The sequence below is a fragment of the Pseudochaenichthys georgianus genome, chromosome 9, assembly GCF_902827115.2.
Source record: "Pseudochaenichthys georgianus chromosome 9, fPseGeo1.2, whole genome shotgun sequence".
NCBI classification, from domain to species: domain Eukaryota; kingdom Metazoa; phylum Chordata; class Actinopteri; order Perciformes; family Channichthyidae; genus Pseudochaenichthys; species Pseudochaenichthys georgianus.
The window spans coordinates 7,324,313-7,339,518 of NC_047511.1; the positions used below are offsets into that span (position 1 = coordinate 7,324,313).

The following is a 15,206-nucleotide window of genomic DNA, read 5'->3' on the forward strand; positions in this document are numbered from 1 at the left end:
TTGAGAAAAACGAGCATATCTGCCTTCTCAGGCATACCGGGAAGAAATGTTTGAACATTTTAAAGCAAAATGCTTCAATCTGATGCACTTTAAGCAGAATTACTAGAGACTAGATCTAGGGGGTACATAAACACCCATATGAAAAAGATCGGTTTACATTTTAATAATTAAATAAGTGTGAGCATAACCAGTAACCTACCATAGCCAATAACAAATACATGTAACGTATTTTATTTTTGTTGTTCATTCATATATTATTTTACTATTTTATTTATGCATATAGTTTTTTATCTCTCCAGTTTAAAACGATATGTCTGGTTTACTGTCCTATAGTATACATTGGAATGATTTCAAACCTGTTTTATCCCAATAATTATAAAGGAGTGCCTTGGAAATATGTGTTTACATAAATTGTGATCAAAACGTTTGAGACCCACTGAGATAACTTAGACTAAAGTGAACTATCTAAACACTGAGAGTCCTTTAGCTCACTGAGCTGAAGTTATCAGCCTCTCAGTCTGACTGGAGAGGACTCTCCCTCCACATCATTGTAGAAACATCTTCTTCCGTTAGAGCAGCTAGCACCAGATGCTAATAACAACAGCGCCGGTTCCAGTGCACCCTCCCTTTCTCCCTCGCTCACGCGCACTTTGGCTGTGAGCTGCGGGCGCCATATAAGCCAACATCCCCCATTTTCATCACTTGCAGCACCCATCGTACAGGGCAAATGAAACGTGTAACCAGGATGAAAAGGGTGTTACATTTACTTAATTATGAATGTTGTTACATCAAGGCCGAAAATTAGGATGAGCACCAATGGTCAAAACATTTGTTTTCCCTCCCAGAGCTGTCAGCGCAGCGCCTCCCAGATCTGGCGCCCTAGGCGAACATCTATAACGCCAGTGAGACGGGCCGGCCCTGGTCTCAGGTTACACTGTAGGAGAACCGGTTCTCGGTACCCAACCCTACAAATAAGTGATTAAATGCTACAGTATTCAGCAAACACAACTGCAGAGCTGCAAACATTGCAAACAGACTAAGTTCGACAACACCCAGTTGTCTTTGTGTATTTGTGAATGAAGCGCCATCTCATGGTTAAATCCTGTAATTGAACAAATGGGGAAATTGGGCAACGCCCTCTAGCAATTTGGCAACACCCCCAGCCACTGGCATCCGCTGGGCTTTTGACTGGGACACACCCATGTGAGTCTGATCTGGAGTGCTACATCTGTATGACTATCAACCTTTAAAATAAGCCAATAAAACTTACCTTTTTTAGGGATGTTTGCGTCACAAGCGTCCCGGTCCCAGCTGTGTGCGTCAACTTTTTGTTGAGTTTGAGCTTCTTGCAGTGTTTCCTTTATGCAGCACTTTTAATAGCCTGTCTCGTCGGTTGGTCAGTGGGTGAAGATGTTTCTTTATTTGTATGTATTTTTTATTTGCTTCATTTTTGAAACTGCAGCGCGTTTCTCTGGAAATGTTTGGGCTGTTGTAACACGTTTGCACCCGTCGGCCACCGTAAAAGAGACATTTTTATACTTGAACTACATTTGACTGGTGATGCCAACATACTTTTACTGTGGTACCGATTTCAATGCAAGGCCTTTTTTGAGTTTTTCTCTAGTGCGGTTTTAGTACTTTAACTGAAATAAAGAATCTGAAAACGTCACTTCCACTGATTCTTTACAAACCGTTTCACCTGGTCCAATGAAAGCAGAGAGTGTTGTATCAGACTTTGCACAGTGTGTATTGTTTTAACGTGTGTGTTTCCTTTGTGTGTTTTTAGAGAGGAGGTGAATGAGAAGCTGAGAGACACAGCTGACGGTACATTCCTGGTGCGAGACGCCTCCACTAAGATGCACGGAGACTACACTCTGACTTTGAGGTAAACATGTCCACCCCGTCCATCAACATCTCCTCAAACACATCCAGGGGCCTCGTTTAGAAACTACAGCTGTGCAACACGCACAGGAAACCTCAGATATAACGTTATTTATTTTCCTTTGTAGAAATAATAGTAAACCAAATGCATTCAAGATGGGTTGCACATGTATGTACAAAACTTTATTTACAGAAACAATTTCTATCCATTTTGTGGTTCGTGTTCCAGCTGTCATCTTTAATAGCCTTATTTGATATATAACCCATGCACTCGTTCTACTTCTGTCCTTTAAGAAAATACATTTCATAAAATGCTAGCGCTATAACCTGTAATAATTGGCGAACATATTCAAGGGGATGTTTGCAATCACACATCCGTATTTATTTCTTTCTCCAAATGATGTTTTATGTTAGCATTCTGGAGTCTCAAACAGGTATTTTCTCTTCATTGTAAGATTGGCTTTTATACATTTTTGCCGTATATGATGAGGGATTCCTTTGATTCACAGTATTATTTCGACACGTTTTTCTTTTTTATCGCAAACTCTGCCTCGAAATGTACACACCCTATCTTTTGAGTGTATTCAATGTTTATAAATGAGACCCCATCTGTTTAGATTATGTCTATCGTTTTCTTTAATTGTAAAAGTATCATTATTTAGGTGGAGCCTTCATGTTATCCCAGTGGGTTTTCTTCCTCTCCCTGCACTGTATATCATTTACTGTCTGTTATGTTCTCTATATTTCAGTTGTGCAAAACACTTAAATAAATATCAGGTTTGTAGTTTTTCCGTAATCCTGCTGACAAACCAAGCGAAACCTAACCAGTTCAGCAGAGGCATTAATAATAATGCAAATATATATATATATCCATAGATACTTGCAGTACAACAGATAAACACATAGTACATGTCTGTGTTGGTGACGTAGAGAATGTGCTCTGACCCCTACAGGAAAGGAGGCAACAACAAGCTGATAAAGATCTTCCACCGGGAGGGGAAGTACGGCTTCTCCGACCCTTTGACCTTCAGCTCCGTGGTGGAGCTCATCAACCATTACCGCCACGAGTCCCTGGCGCAGTACAACCCCAAACTGGACGTCAAGCTGCTGTACCCAGTGTCCAAACACCAGCAGGTCTGTGCACCGTCACTGCTCTGAGACTGTGATAGTTCCTCACTCATTGAGTCGTCTGACTGGACATGTTGTTGTTGTTGTTGTTGTTGTTCAGGACCAGGTGGTGAAGGAGGACAGCATTGAAGCTGTAGGGAAGAAGCTCCACGAATATCACCTGCAGTACCAGGAGAAGAACCGGGAGTACGACCGACTGTACGAGGAATACACCAGAACCTCACAGGTACTGTGCAGATTATTAACACTATTAATCACACGTTTAAAATACCATTATTTACTTGGATTTTGGGGGGGGATAAAACAAATACACGTGGTGTTGTAATAAAGACATTCATGACAAACTGGTTGGAGAAATCAGAGGGTTTTTTACTTTATTATAACAGGTTTTCTGAATGATTGGCTTAAATTCAGCCACTTATCTAAAGCATCGGCAAAGCCAGTGTGATCGCCCTCTGTGTATGAAACGCAGCCCCTGTCCAAAATGCCTTTCCTCCATTTTCACATCACCTAAAGAACAAGTGCTGAACATTTGTCAGGGATTAGCTGTGCTCTTGCTTGTTGATGTCCACTGGTCTCCAGTCAGTGCAGAACCTGTAGCTGGTGTCAGTTGCTCTGCTTTTGCATTGCTATGCATTTCATGGTAAACATCTACTGGTATCACAGTAGTACATTTGGGTCAAACTGGGTAATGTGATTAATATGAGCACATTAAAAAAAAAAAAAGCGTTAAGCAACATTAATCTCGAATGTTAAGGCGTTAATGTTGACCGCTTTAAAAGAAACAACGATGAAACAAACACACAATTTCTTTTTATGGAATAACCACAATATAAAGAAAACACATTTTAGAGAACATCAAAACAGCACCTACACACACACACACACACACACACACACACACACACACACACACACACACACACACACACACACACACACACACACACACACACACACACACACACACACACACACACACACACACACACACACACACACACACACACACACACACACACACACACACACACACACACCCACCAAAATGATCTCCCATTATCAGGAAACATTGAAATTGTAAAGAATTATAAATTCAAGGGGAACATTATACATTGTAAGATGCACTTAAATGACTTTTAATTACATGTATTCCTCATAGAAGAGAATAAAACCCATTACTCTACTATGTCTTTTGTATTTCCAAAGTTCTCATTACAGACCAGAATGAGAATGTTTAGACATCAATAGATAACATGGGCCCTTTCAGAATAAAAGATACTATACTTAAGCAGTAGCGCATAATCACATTACGGTTTGCAATGTATTGACAGTCTTAAGACTTTTTTTAATAACAAATAAATCACAATAAGAAAGGCTCTCGCTGCCTCCTGCATATCCGGAGTGGTTGCATGAAACGTACTCTAGCAGCTTCCTTTTTCATCACAGGCTAGTTTTATATATTGATGTCATTATTAAACAATCTATTTACATTATTTGTGTGTTAGTGTTTTTCTGCTGCAAATCTCTCTTTCTTGGATATTCTGTGCTAAGTTGTCCAACTTTTTTTGTTGACATAGTATAGCTTGTCATCTAGCAGGTGGATTTCTATCTGCTCAGTCCACTCCACATAGAGTAACCTTGATGTTTCACATTGTATAGAAGGTTGTATCTAGTTTACTTTGTTACTTTACATCTGTCACCAGATCCATGACATGACCCTGTCGCAACAACACATCAGTTACATCAACATGTGTCAAAGTGCAAATAACTAGACGTCATATATCTGATATGGTTATTGAATCACAGCTTTGAACCAATCAGATTGCTAATTCGAGCTACCAGTTTTATATTCTAATATTATAAGTATTGATGCCTGTTCATCACTGAAGTGTCGCAGGTGGAAAGGGGGAGCTCATTTTGATGATTTTAAATAAACCTAGGAAGAATCTAAAATAATATCATTTATTAGCTGCTTATATTTTGTATCATTTAATCTGAATCATAAAGTATAAACATTAGGTAAATTATCTCAATATTTCACTAAAGTGTACTTACCTTCCATCACTTTTTAAATGAATGTAGTGAGGAAGCTATGTCCGACAAAGGCAGTAACACACTCACACCCTCCTCTAACTCCTCTTCCTCCCCTTAGGAGATCCAGATGAAGAGGACGGCCATCGAGGCGTTTAACGAGACCATAAAGATCTTCGAGGAGCAGTGTCAGACTCAGGACCGCTTCAGCAAAGAGTACATCGAGAAGTTTCGCCGGGAGGGCAACGACAAGGAGATCCAGAGGTAGGGCTGTTGCCACGGCAACTGTGGAAGAGACCTTTTTTCAAACACACACACACACACACACACACACACACACACACACACACACACACACACACACACACACACACACACACACACACACACACACACACACACACACACACACACACACTGTGAATGAGCCCTAGTTGCCATGGCACCAGAGGCTGAAGGAAGAATCCACCTACTGGTCAAATTAGTCTAAATAAAAAAAGATGTGTTGTCCCGTCAGATCGACTCACATGCTTAGTTTCCTTTTGATTTGGGATTTATAATATATTTCTTTACACTAATGCGTATGATTGACACTTATAGAGGATGCTCATTCTCAGGTACATACAGATGTAGCACTCCAGATAGGACTCACATGGGTGTGTCCCAGTCAAAAGCCCAGCGGATCCCAGTGGCTGGGGGCATTGCCAAATTGCTAGAGGGCGTTGCCAAATTTCCCCATTTGTTCAATTACAGGATTTAACCATGAGATGGCGCTTCATTCACAAATACACAAAGACAACTGGGTGTTGTAGAACTTAGTCTGTTTGCAATGTTTGCAGCTCTGCAGTTGTGTTTGCTGAATACTGTAGCATTTAATCACTTATTTGTTATGGTTTTCACAGGCTACTATAATGAAAAAACATCAGTTTTAGATCAAATAAAGTATATAGTTTGCTTTATGCAGTATAGTTTTGTAATATTGTTGGGGTGTTTTTACACAGTACAGTAGATTGAAGTAAATCAACTTATACATTAAGATAAGATAAGATGGACCTTTATTAATCCATGTGGGGGCATTCAGTAGTTCAAACAGCAACAGGGTGAGAGTGAAAAACAGGACAGCACAGATTCACACAGATTAATAAAATCAAAAATAAGATGAGCGATAAAAATAATAATAGTGTGAAACTATGTAATAAGAAATGAATAAAACTAAAATATAATTATCATATCATATATTATAATGTATTGTAAGTAATATCATACATTAACCCCATTATAGCAGATGCCACATTGAATGGATGAACACATTATGCATCAATAATTACAACAGAGTATTTCTAAATACAAGTTGTAAAAATACTTATATGTATTTAATATTAATAACATAATGATTACTTTCAGATGATAATACTTTTCAGGGTTAGGTCCGGTCTGACAGCGCTTAGCTCTCTGCTGCAGAGAAGATCACTGCTCTAAACAAAGTCAAAAATCCTACATCCAAACGGAATAAATATAATTAATTATTATTAATAAGTTAAGTCTTGTTCATTGTTTTTCACTTTTATTAAATGTTTGATATTTCCCACACAGACCCTTTCGTACCGGCAATGCGCGATAGAAACAACAGAAAGTGCGACAGTTTAATTTCGTCAATGGAAACTATGACGAAAAATGTTCATCAACAACCTTTTTTACATGACTAAGACGAGACGATGACGAGCTAAAAATAGATTCTTGATAACGAAAACTATGACGAAATGTATATTTAGTTTTCGTTGACGAGACGGGACTAAGGTGTTAATGGTGGACTATCGGACATTCAAAATGCAGCATATTTTCCCACAAGTGTCCATCTTGTCTGTCAAAATGCATCTTACGTTTCTAACTTGCAATATCATTATTTCCACTCTCTTCACTCCAGAAGAGCGATCTCCCTGTGTCTCTCTGTGTGCGGGGGGCGGGGCCTAACAGACATGCTGCAGCGGACACAGAGATCTGCCGGGGACAGAGCGTTCAGAGAGTATAGAGACACATTTTGACTAAAAGTTGACTAAAATGTAATTTTTCATCGACTAAAAGTTGACTAAAACGTTTTGAGTTTTCGTCGACTAAAACTACGAAGGATAGGAATGACTCAAATGTGACTAAAACTAATAACCATTTTCGTCTAAAGTAAAGACTAAGACTAAATCAAAAACAGCTGCCAAAATTAACACTGACATTTGCGAACACAAACCTACAGACTGGAGGTTGGGAGATCACAGGAGGGGGGAGAGCTGTGGAATGTGACCACCCCCCTTGGGAGACTTACTCCACACATTCTGATGGCCAATTAGTTTTAAACAAAGAGTTTGCAGCATACAGCACAGGCAACATGGGGGGTGGGGGCTTGTTGTTGTTTTGTGTCAGTTTTACGTCGCCACTTCCATTCACATTTTTCATCATTGCTCCACAATGTTTTCATGAAATTAATATCCATATATTTTATACTATACTTGCACTGCTTACCGTTTTCATACTTTATATATCTTAGCATATTCATACACACTGTTCATACTGCTCACAGGCTGCTAGTGTATTCATTCATACCCAAGCTCACTGTTTATTCATCATTCAATTAATTCTATATTTTATTCTGTAGATTGTGTCCATTACTTTTCACTTTACTGCTTGTTGCACCGTTAGAAGCTAAACTGCATTTCGTTGTCTCAGTACCTATAATCTGTGCAATAACAATAAAGCAGGCATCTTTATTGTAGCCTCAACAATCAAGTTCTAAGTAGTGCAATATGAAATAAAAACAAAAAAAATCTGTGCTGTTGTATTTGCTGTAAAGTGTCTCTACTGTAGGCTATTTTTATTATATGTACAGCACTTTGGCTCGACCAAAAATCGTTTATAAATGTGCTATATAAATAAAACTTGATTTGATTTGAAAAACAACGACACTCTTTTGGCAGTGTTGTGGTGCCGAGAGATGGGAGTCGGAGGCGGGGTATCAAAGGTACAAGCTAGACTTTTATTTAGCATCTGAAAACCATTGTACACAACTTCATTCCCGGGAAGCGAAGACCGGCGGAGACAGGAAGTCCGGTTCACTAAAATGTCCGTGCAGAACAATACCCCAACCCATAGATCCGTGGGTGAATAATGTCAATCACCACAGTGTACACATTAACAACAACTACACTATTTTGGCAGTGTAACAATTAAACAAGAACTACACACTTTTGGCAGTAACAATTAGATAAATAATAAACTGTCAGACTGACACTGAAGATAAACAAACTATTTTCAGCAAAAATCGTTTTTTGGCTGTTTAGATGGTGTTGCTCCATCTGGGTCACTGCCGGTGGTTGAGACGGTGGGGTCTTTGGCGACTATAGTTTTATAGCCTCATGTACATTAGTTAGGTGCTCCAGGAGATTGGCATTGCTGTTATTCGATGTGGACAATGCTTTCTGTCCTGCACACAGTTTACATTTGACCATAATATTTGTTGTGTCCTTTATCCCCACAAATTGAAAATAGTGGTTATATCTCCAAGTTGTAAATGCGCTGCTGCTCTCGCTGATACTTGCATCTGCCATAGTGTGTGTGTGTGTGTGTGTGTGTGTGTGTGTGTGTGTGTGTGTGTGTGTGTGTGTGCGTGTGTGTGTGTGTGTGTGTGTGTGTGTGTTGGTGGTGAGCGTTGCCGTGTGTGTGTGTTAGCAAGTGTTTGTGTGTCTGTGTATTTTCCCCATAAGGCAAGACCCGCCCAACTCTGTCTCTGATTGGGTTACCCTGAAATGTTACCCCGCGTTAACCAATCATCACTCCTCTCTGGTTACTTTCACTTTTCCATGGTGCTGTGAGAGGACATCGCTGTGTTCGCCTGTAAGCTACATCTGCAGGGAGATTCGGTTCAGTTCCATCACATAATGTAACGCAGTAACGCACCCATTTAAATCACAGTAACTATAACGGCGTTACTGAATGGGAAACTAGTAACGTTATTAGTTACCGCAAAAGGTAGTTGCGTTACAGTAATGCGTTAGTTTGTAACACGTTAGTCCCAACACTGGTAAACACACAGCTGATCACCTGAGAGCTGCCGTTTCATTCAGACTGTTTAAAAAAAAAAAACGGTCTGATTTGAACAACTCAATGTGTAATTATTATAGCAGTAATATTAGACACTAATAATACAGTAAACTATTAACACTGTACATATTATTGTTTGCCCGTGGGATTAGGATGATCGGTAGTGAGAGCCGTGCTGCATTTTCCTCCGGTCGGATGTGATATAAAAACAAAGCGATTATTTGTGTTGTTGTAAACAATTTGTGTTGTTGTGTGGATTAAACTACATGTATTAGTGCATTCATTTCAATTCGCGAACATATGATACATTAAATGATCGTGAGGATGATGATTGAAAATCGTTTGTTTGAGCCGGGCTGCATTTCCTGATGAAAAAACATAGCGATGGTTTTGTACTTACACCAACGTGAATTAAACAACATTATTTTGTTAAATAAAAACATGGTGATGTTTTGTAAATGATTACATGTCTCTTATTTAGCACAGAATATGATCCTATCCGTGACATATATGGATCTTAACAAATATCCGATCAGATACCTGTAGATCAGCTGTTTATTTCACATGAGTCTGAGTGTGGCAGCTTTTCACGGCTCCCCCTGGTGGATCCATGATCCATTGCAGCTGGTTTCATTAAAATTACATTTATGTATCAAGGGGGCGTTTCAAGTCCTGCGGGGGGGTTTTCCTTTTCAGCAGGGGCCCACCCCGTGCCGATCACGGACCCGCACGGGTAGGCGTCTGAAATGAAGCGTCTGAAATGAAGCGTCTGAAATGAAGCGTCTGAAATGAAGCGCTACATCTGTATGTGTCTCTACTGGGACATGTCTCCATGCTTTAATGTTCACAAAGCTCTTTATTTTCCTCATACTGCCTGTGCTGCAGCTCCTCTTTTCACCCTCTGTCTGAAACCAGAGCCCAGTCTGCTCTGATTGGTTAGGGGATGGGGGAGAGAAACTCCCTCTGGAGGGCACATAGGGATTTTAGCCTTTTGCAGACCATTTGCATTTTGGCTTTCAATCGCTGTGTGTAATAAAAACTGAATGATTTCAAAATGTTTTTACAGGATCATGGAGAACTACGACAAGCTGAAGTCTCGGATCAGTGAGATCGTGGACAGTAAGCGTCACCTGGAGGTGGATCTGAAGACACAGGCCGCAGACTACAGAGAGATCGACAAGAAGATGAACAGCATCAAACCTGACCTGATCCAGCTCCGCAAGACCAGGGACCAGTACCTCATGTGAGAGACGCGCTCAGAGACGCATGATAGCTGAATGCTACCCACAGTCATTACTAACTGATATATCATTATACTGTGTTTGTCAGGTGGTTGACCCAGAAGGGAGTTCGTCAGAGGAAACTCAACGAGTGGCTGGGCCTGAAGAACGAAACAACCGAGGAGTAAGTTTGATAAATCAACTTGTTTTATCCAACACACCCCTCTTCTTAAACTCTAGTTAAACACCAATTTTAGGAATGTTTTCATCTTTACCTCCTTGCCTTAACCAACAACAAGGCAAGGTGAGCATATTCCTAAAATCTATGTGTTATGTGAGTAGAAATGTAATACCGTGTAATACGTAAGTCTTTAAATGAAAGCAAATGTGAAACTGCAATATTAGAGTCATTTAGAAAAACCATTAGAAATGATTTTGGAATCTTCCTCCCGACAGCCATACATCATCTCTTGATAATGTGTTAGCATCACATCCTTAGCTCGTTTCATGCCCTGCTAACCTACCCCCCCCCCCCCCCCCCCCCCTCAGTGAGTACAGCATGGTGGAGGATGAGGAGGACCTTCCTCACCATGACGAGCGTCTGTGGCGTCTCGGAAACATCAACCGCATCCAGGCCGAGTCTCTGCTGCGCGGGAAGAGAGATGGATCCTTCCTCGTCCGAGACAGCAGCAAGCCGGGCTGCTACGCCTGCTCTGTGGTGTAAGAGACCGTCTACTCACCTGCTTATTTAATTCTATTTACCCGTCTACTCACCTGCTTATTTACTTCTATTTACCCGTCTACTCGCCTGCTTATTTACTTAATAATAATAATAATGAGTTCCATTTATAAAGCACTTCATATTTGAATTCAAATCCCGAAGTGCTACAAGTAGTGAGCATGAACAGTATAAATAAACACTACACAACACGGTAGAATTAATAAAAAAAGCAATACAAAATAAATAAAAGGGTGATAAAAATGTCTATGCAAAGGCTCTTTTGAAGAGATGGGTTTTGAGGCCTTTTTTAAAAGCCTCCACGGTCTGTGGTGCTCTCATTTGGTCGGGGAGAGCGTTCCACAGGCTGGGAGCAGCCGAGCAGAAGGCCCGGTTTCCCATAGTACGGAGCTTAGTCCTGGGGGGTTTGAGGAAATTGGAGTTGCTGGAACGGGTGGTCCGCAAGGAGGTATGGGGGGTGAGGAGTTCCTTGAGGTAGGGAGGGGCAGTTCCATGGACACACTGGTGGGTGAGGACGGAGACCTTGAATTCGATCCTCAGTTCCACGGGTAGCCAGTGTAGTGCTTTAAGGATGGGGGTGATGTGATCATATTTGCGCACCCTCATCAGGATCCTAGCAGCGCTGTTCTGAATGTATTGGAGCTTCTGGATTTACTTCTATTTACCCATCTACTCACCTGCTTATTTACTTCTATTTACCCGTCTACTCACCTGCTTATTTACTTCTATTTACCCGTCTATTCACCTGCTTATTTACTTCTATTTACCCGTCTATTCACCTGCTAATTTGCCTTTTTTAACTTTTATATTTACTTGCCATTACAACTTTATTTACCCATCTATTTACATGCTTATTTACTTCTTTTTTTTAATGTCAACACATACAGCCGTTTGTTTATGCACCTGTCAACACATACAGCTGTTTGTTTATGCACCTGTCAACACATACAGCTGTTTGTTTATGCACCTGTCAACACATACAGCTGTTTGTTTATGCACCTGTCAACACATACAGCTGTTTGTTTATATGTTGTCTGATCTGTTGGACATGGTTCTTTTGATGTGACTAATGCCAAACCCAACCTAACATCTGTTTCTACGCAATGAAGTGTTTTGAAGTTGGATTGAACACACACACATCTTCAACTAACTTCATCTCTGTGTCCCTCAGGACGGAGGGCGAGGTGAAGCACTGCGTCATCAACAAGACGGGCACCGGCTTTGGTTTTGCCGAGCCCTACAACCTGTACGGCTCCCTGAAGGAGCTGGTGCTGCACTACCAGCACACCTCGCTGGTCCAGCACAACGACTCGCTCAACGTCACGCTGGCCTTCCCCGTCTACAGCCAGCAGAGACGGTGACCCGCCTGCGGGACTCTTCATCCACACGTCACCGTAGCTGCAGAACCAGAACCTGACCACATGGCGCGTTTACCGCTTGGCACAACAGCGTCCTGGTGCTGCAGACCTCAGTGGGCCAATGAAAGTGTACAATCCAGTACACTGAAGATGAAGCTTTGTGTGAAGTGAAATGCTTTGTTACATCCTGTAGGAATGGTGAACAATTTCAAATGAATATTTTACTGTGAAAGTCATCAATGAGAGCTTTAACTTCCTGAGGAAAAAGACTTCAAGACGCCAGGTATCTCCCTTAAATTAACAAAAATGTTTTAATTACTTTAATGATTCGGTGCCGGAGATCAACATTAAATGCAATTTACCTTCATCAGAGATGACAGACTGAAGGTTGGGATCACATGGGACATCAGAAGAGGGGCGTTCGAGTAAAAGACGGACGTTCATCAATGCTCTCTGTCTTTCCAAATCTAAAGAAATGTTGTTTAATTAACGAAAATGATACAATTGAATGAAGTTGTTCTTAGGAACGGCTTCAAACTGGCTATAGACAACTTTTCTGCTCTTAGACTTTTCAAGTGGTGTTATCCTTTCATAAGACCGCTTTGACCTAGAGACGCAGATGTTGGTGCTATTAGAATGGTGCTGAAAGAAATGCCCTTAGTAATAATCAGAAGGCAGTTTTGTTTCACACTTATCTAGTCAAATGCAAACTTAAACATCTGAAGAGTGGGAGCTCTCGCCATCTTCTTGGATTCGTTTTTTATCCCTCTTTCATCGAGGCTTTATTATATCCTAAAGTTTCTTAAGATGTAACGACGTCCACCACTTGTGCTACCTTGGGGACTTTACTTTTGAAACTTGGGAACGCCACAGGAGAAACAAAATTGCGATCTTCTTCCTGTTTTTGTTACTCAAAGATTGATTCCCTTATTTCTGCCGTATATGGATCCTTGAATTTCCCAGTCAGAGTTACAAAGTGAAAGCTTATATGGAAACAATCCAAAAGCAGATTGTTGTTATTCTATATCAAATATCTTGCGCAATCATCGTTTCCTCCATACTGAACGTTAACGTGGGAAAAACAATTGTCTATTGCTACTTTAATGCAACCTGAGCTCAAGGTCAAACGAAACAAACACCTGAGAGGCGAGATGGAAGAGGACCGTTCAGGTTAACCTACCTAAAGAACTTGAACGCCTCAGTCTTCTCGGAGACACCCTGTGTGATCACGACCTCAGTGAAATGTCACCGTTTCCTGTCTGAGGAGAGAAGATGGACTGAAGAGCCAAACGTGCCCTTGTTTTGTCAGAGATGAACCGGACTAAAGCTGAACTGACCAACTCCTCCTCTACTCGTTACACTGGCCCTGCACGCTTCAACAGAACCAAAACGATGGACTGATGATGTCAAAGATTAAAATGGCGGACAATCGAGAGACGTTTCTTGCGTAAACACTGTGAGTGGCTCTGGACAAGGTTTAGCATGAGGGCAAATCAGGAGAAAATAAACAGGAAACATGCATCATCCAAAGACTCAACCCCCCCCACACCCCCCAATAATCCCATCAGTGTTTTTCTGGCTCTCGGTTCTTCAGGTGAGTTGGTTTGCCACCTAAGTGTTTAAGTTTGCTGACCGGACGGATTATCCTTACATTTTTTCATTTCAATAAATGTCCGTCAGCACAATGGTTTACTCGTGCTGGATAAAAACTGTGATTTAAAAAATTCAGGAATGACAGAACTGGATCTCCTCAAAAGATTTTCATCTTAGGTTTCAAGGACTAAAGCGCAGCCTGTAAGCATGACTGATCCTCATGGTTCCTCTTATGGATGTTATGTTTTCTTCTTTGTGCATTTGGACACACGGCTTCCTTGAAACCAGGTACAGGAGATGAAACTCTCCAAGGATTTTGAAGAAGCCCAAAGTATTACATAATTTCCCCACAACTTGCATCTGTTTTATGGAAATCAATACATGGTTTCAAATTAGTTTGGAACTGTCCAGAACTTTTCAAGCTCTTATTCCACAGAAGTCCTGTTTTTTCATTCTGACATTGAAACCAAACTAGTGAACGCAAACAAGAATCTGTAATATGAGACGATAACAAGTCGTGAAAAGTTAATTGTTTAAGAATTCTGACGAATAAAATGATTGGTCTGAATGTTTGAAGGCTACTGGAGAAACTTTGTCTCCGCTTTGTTTGAAACAAATCTGTAGATAAAAATAGTATTAATCAGTGTGCGTTTGACCTTTTTCTATTTCCGATGTTGTGCTCCAACACTCACATTAGATTTGGTCCAAATCATTTTAATGTCCCGAGACTCCCAGCAGAGGACAGTATTATCCATAGAACTCCATTAAATGCATATCAAGTATTTCACTTTTCTTTAAATGTTAACAGGTGTTAAGGTGTTAACAATTTTCTATGCTATATTATGTTTGAGTAAATTATTTTTAAAAAATGACTAGATATTGACATGTATGTTATGAAGCTGTAGCCCTCTAAGACACAGTGGCACTTTGAGCTGCATGCTAATATCAGTGAAAAAGTGTGGGACCAAAATAATGATCTTCAAAGTAAGGCCACATTCAAAGTTAAAACTTGCTTAAAGGTGGGGTATGTCATTTTGGAGAAACCAACTCGAGTGCGCTAGAATTTGAAAGTACACAACCGGAAAGAATCTGCCTCTTCCTTCAGACTTCCTTACAGAGCCCCTGCTCCAACACACACATGACCAATGAGGGCACGAGATTGGTTTG

At 40.6% G+C, this 15,206-nt stretch overlaps 1 pseudogene; it reads left to right on the forward strand.

Moving 5' to 3' along the window:
• The window catches only part of LOC117452027 (phosphatidylinositol 3-kinase regulatory subunit alpha-like), a 46,263-nt pseudogene extending 31,652 nt beyond the window's left edge, over positions 1-14,611 (forward strand).
• The last annotated feature ends 595 nt before the right edge of the window (positions 14,612-15,206 follow it).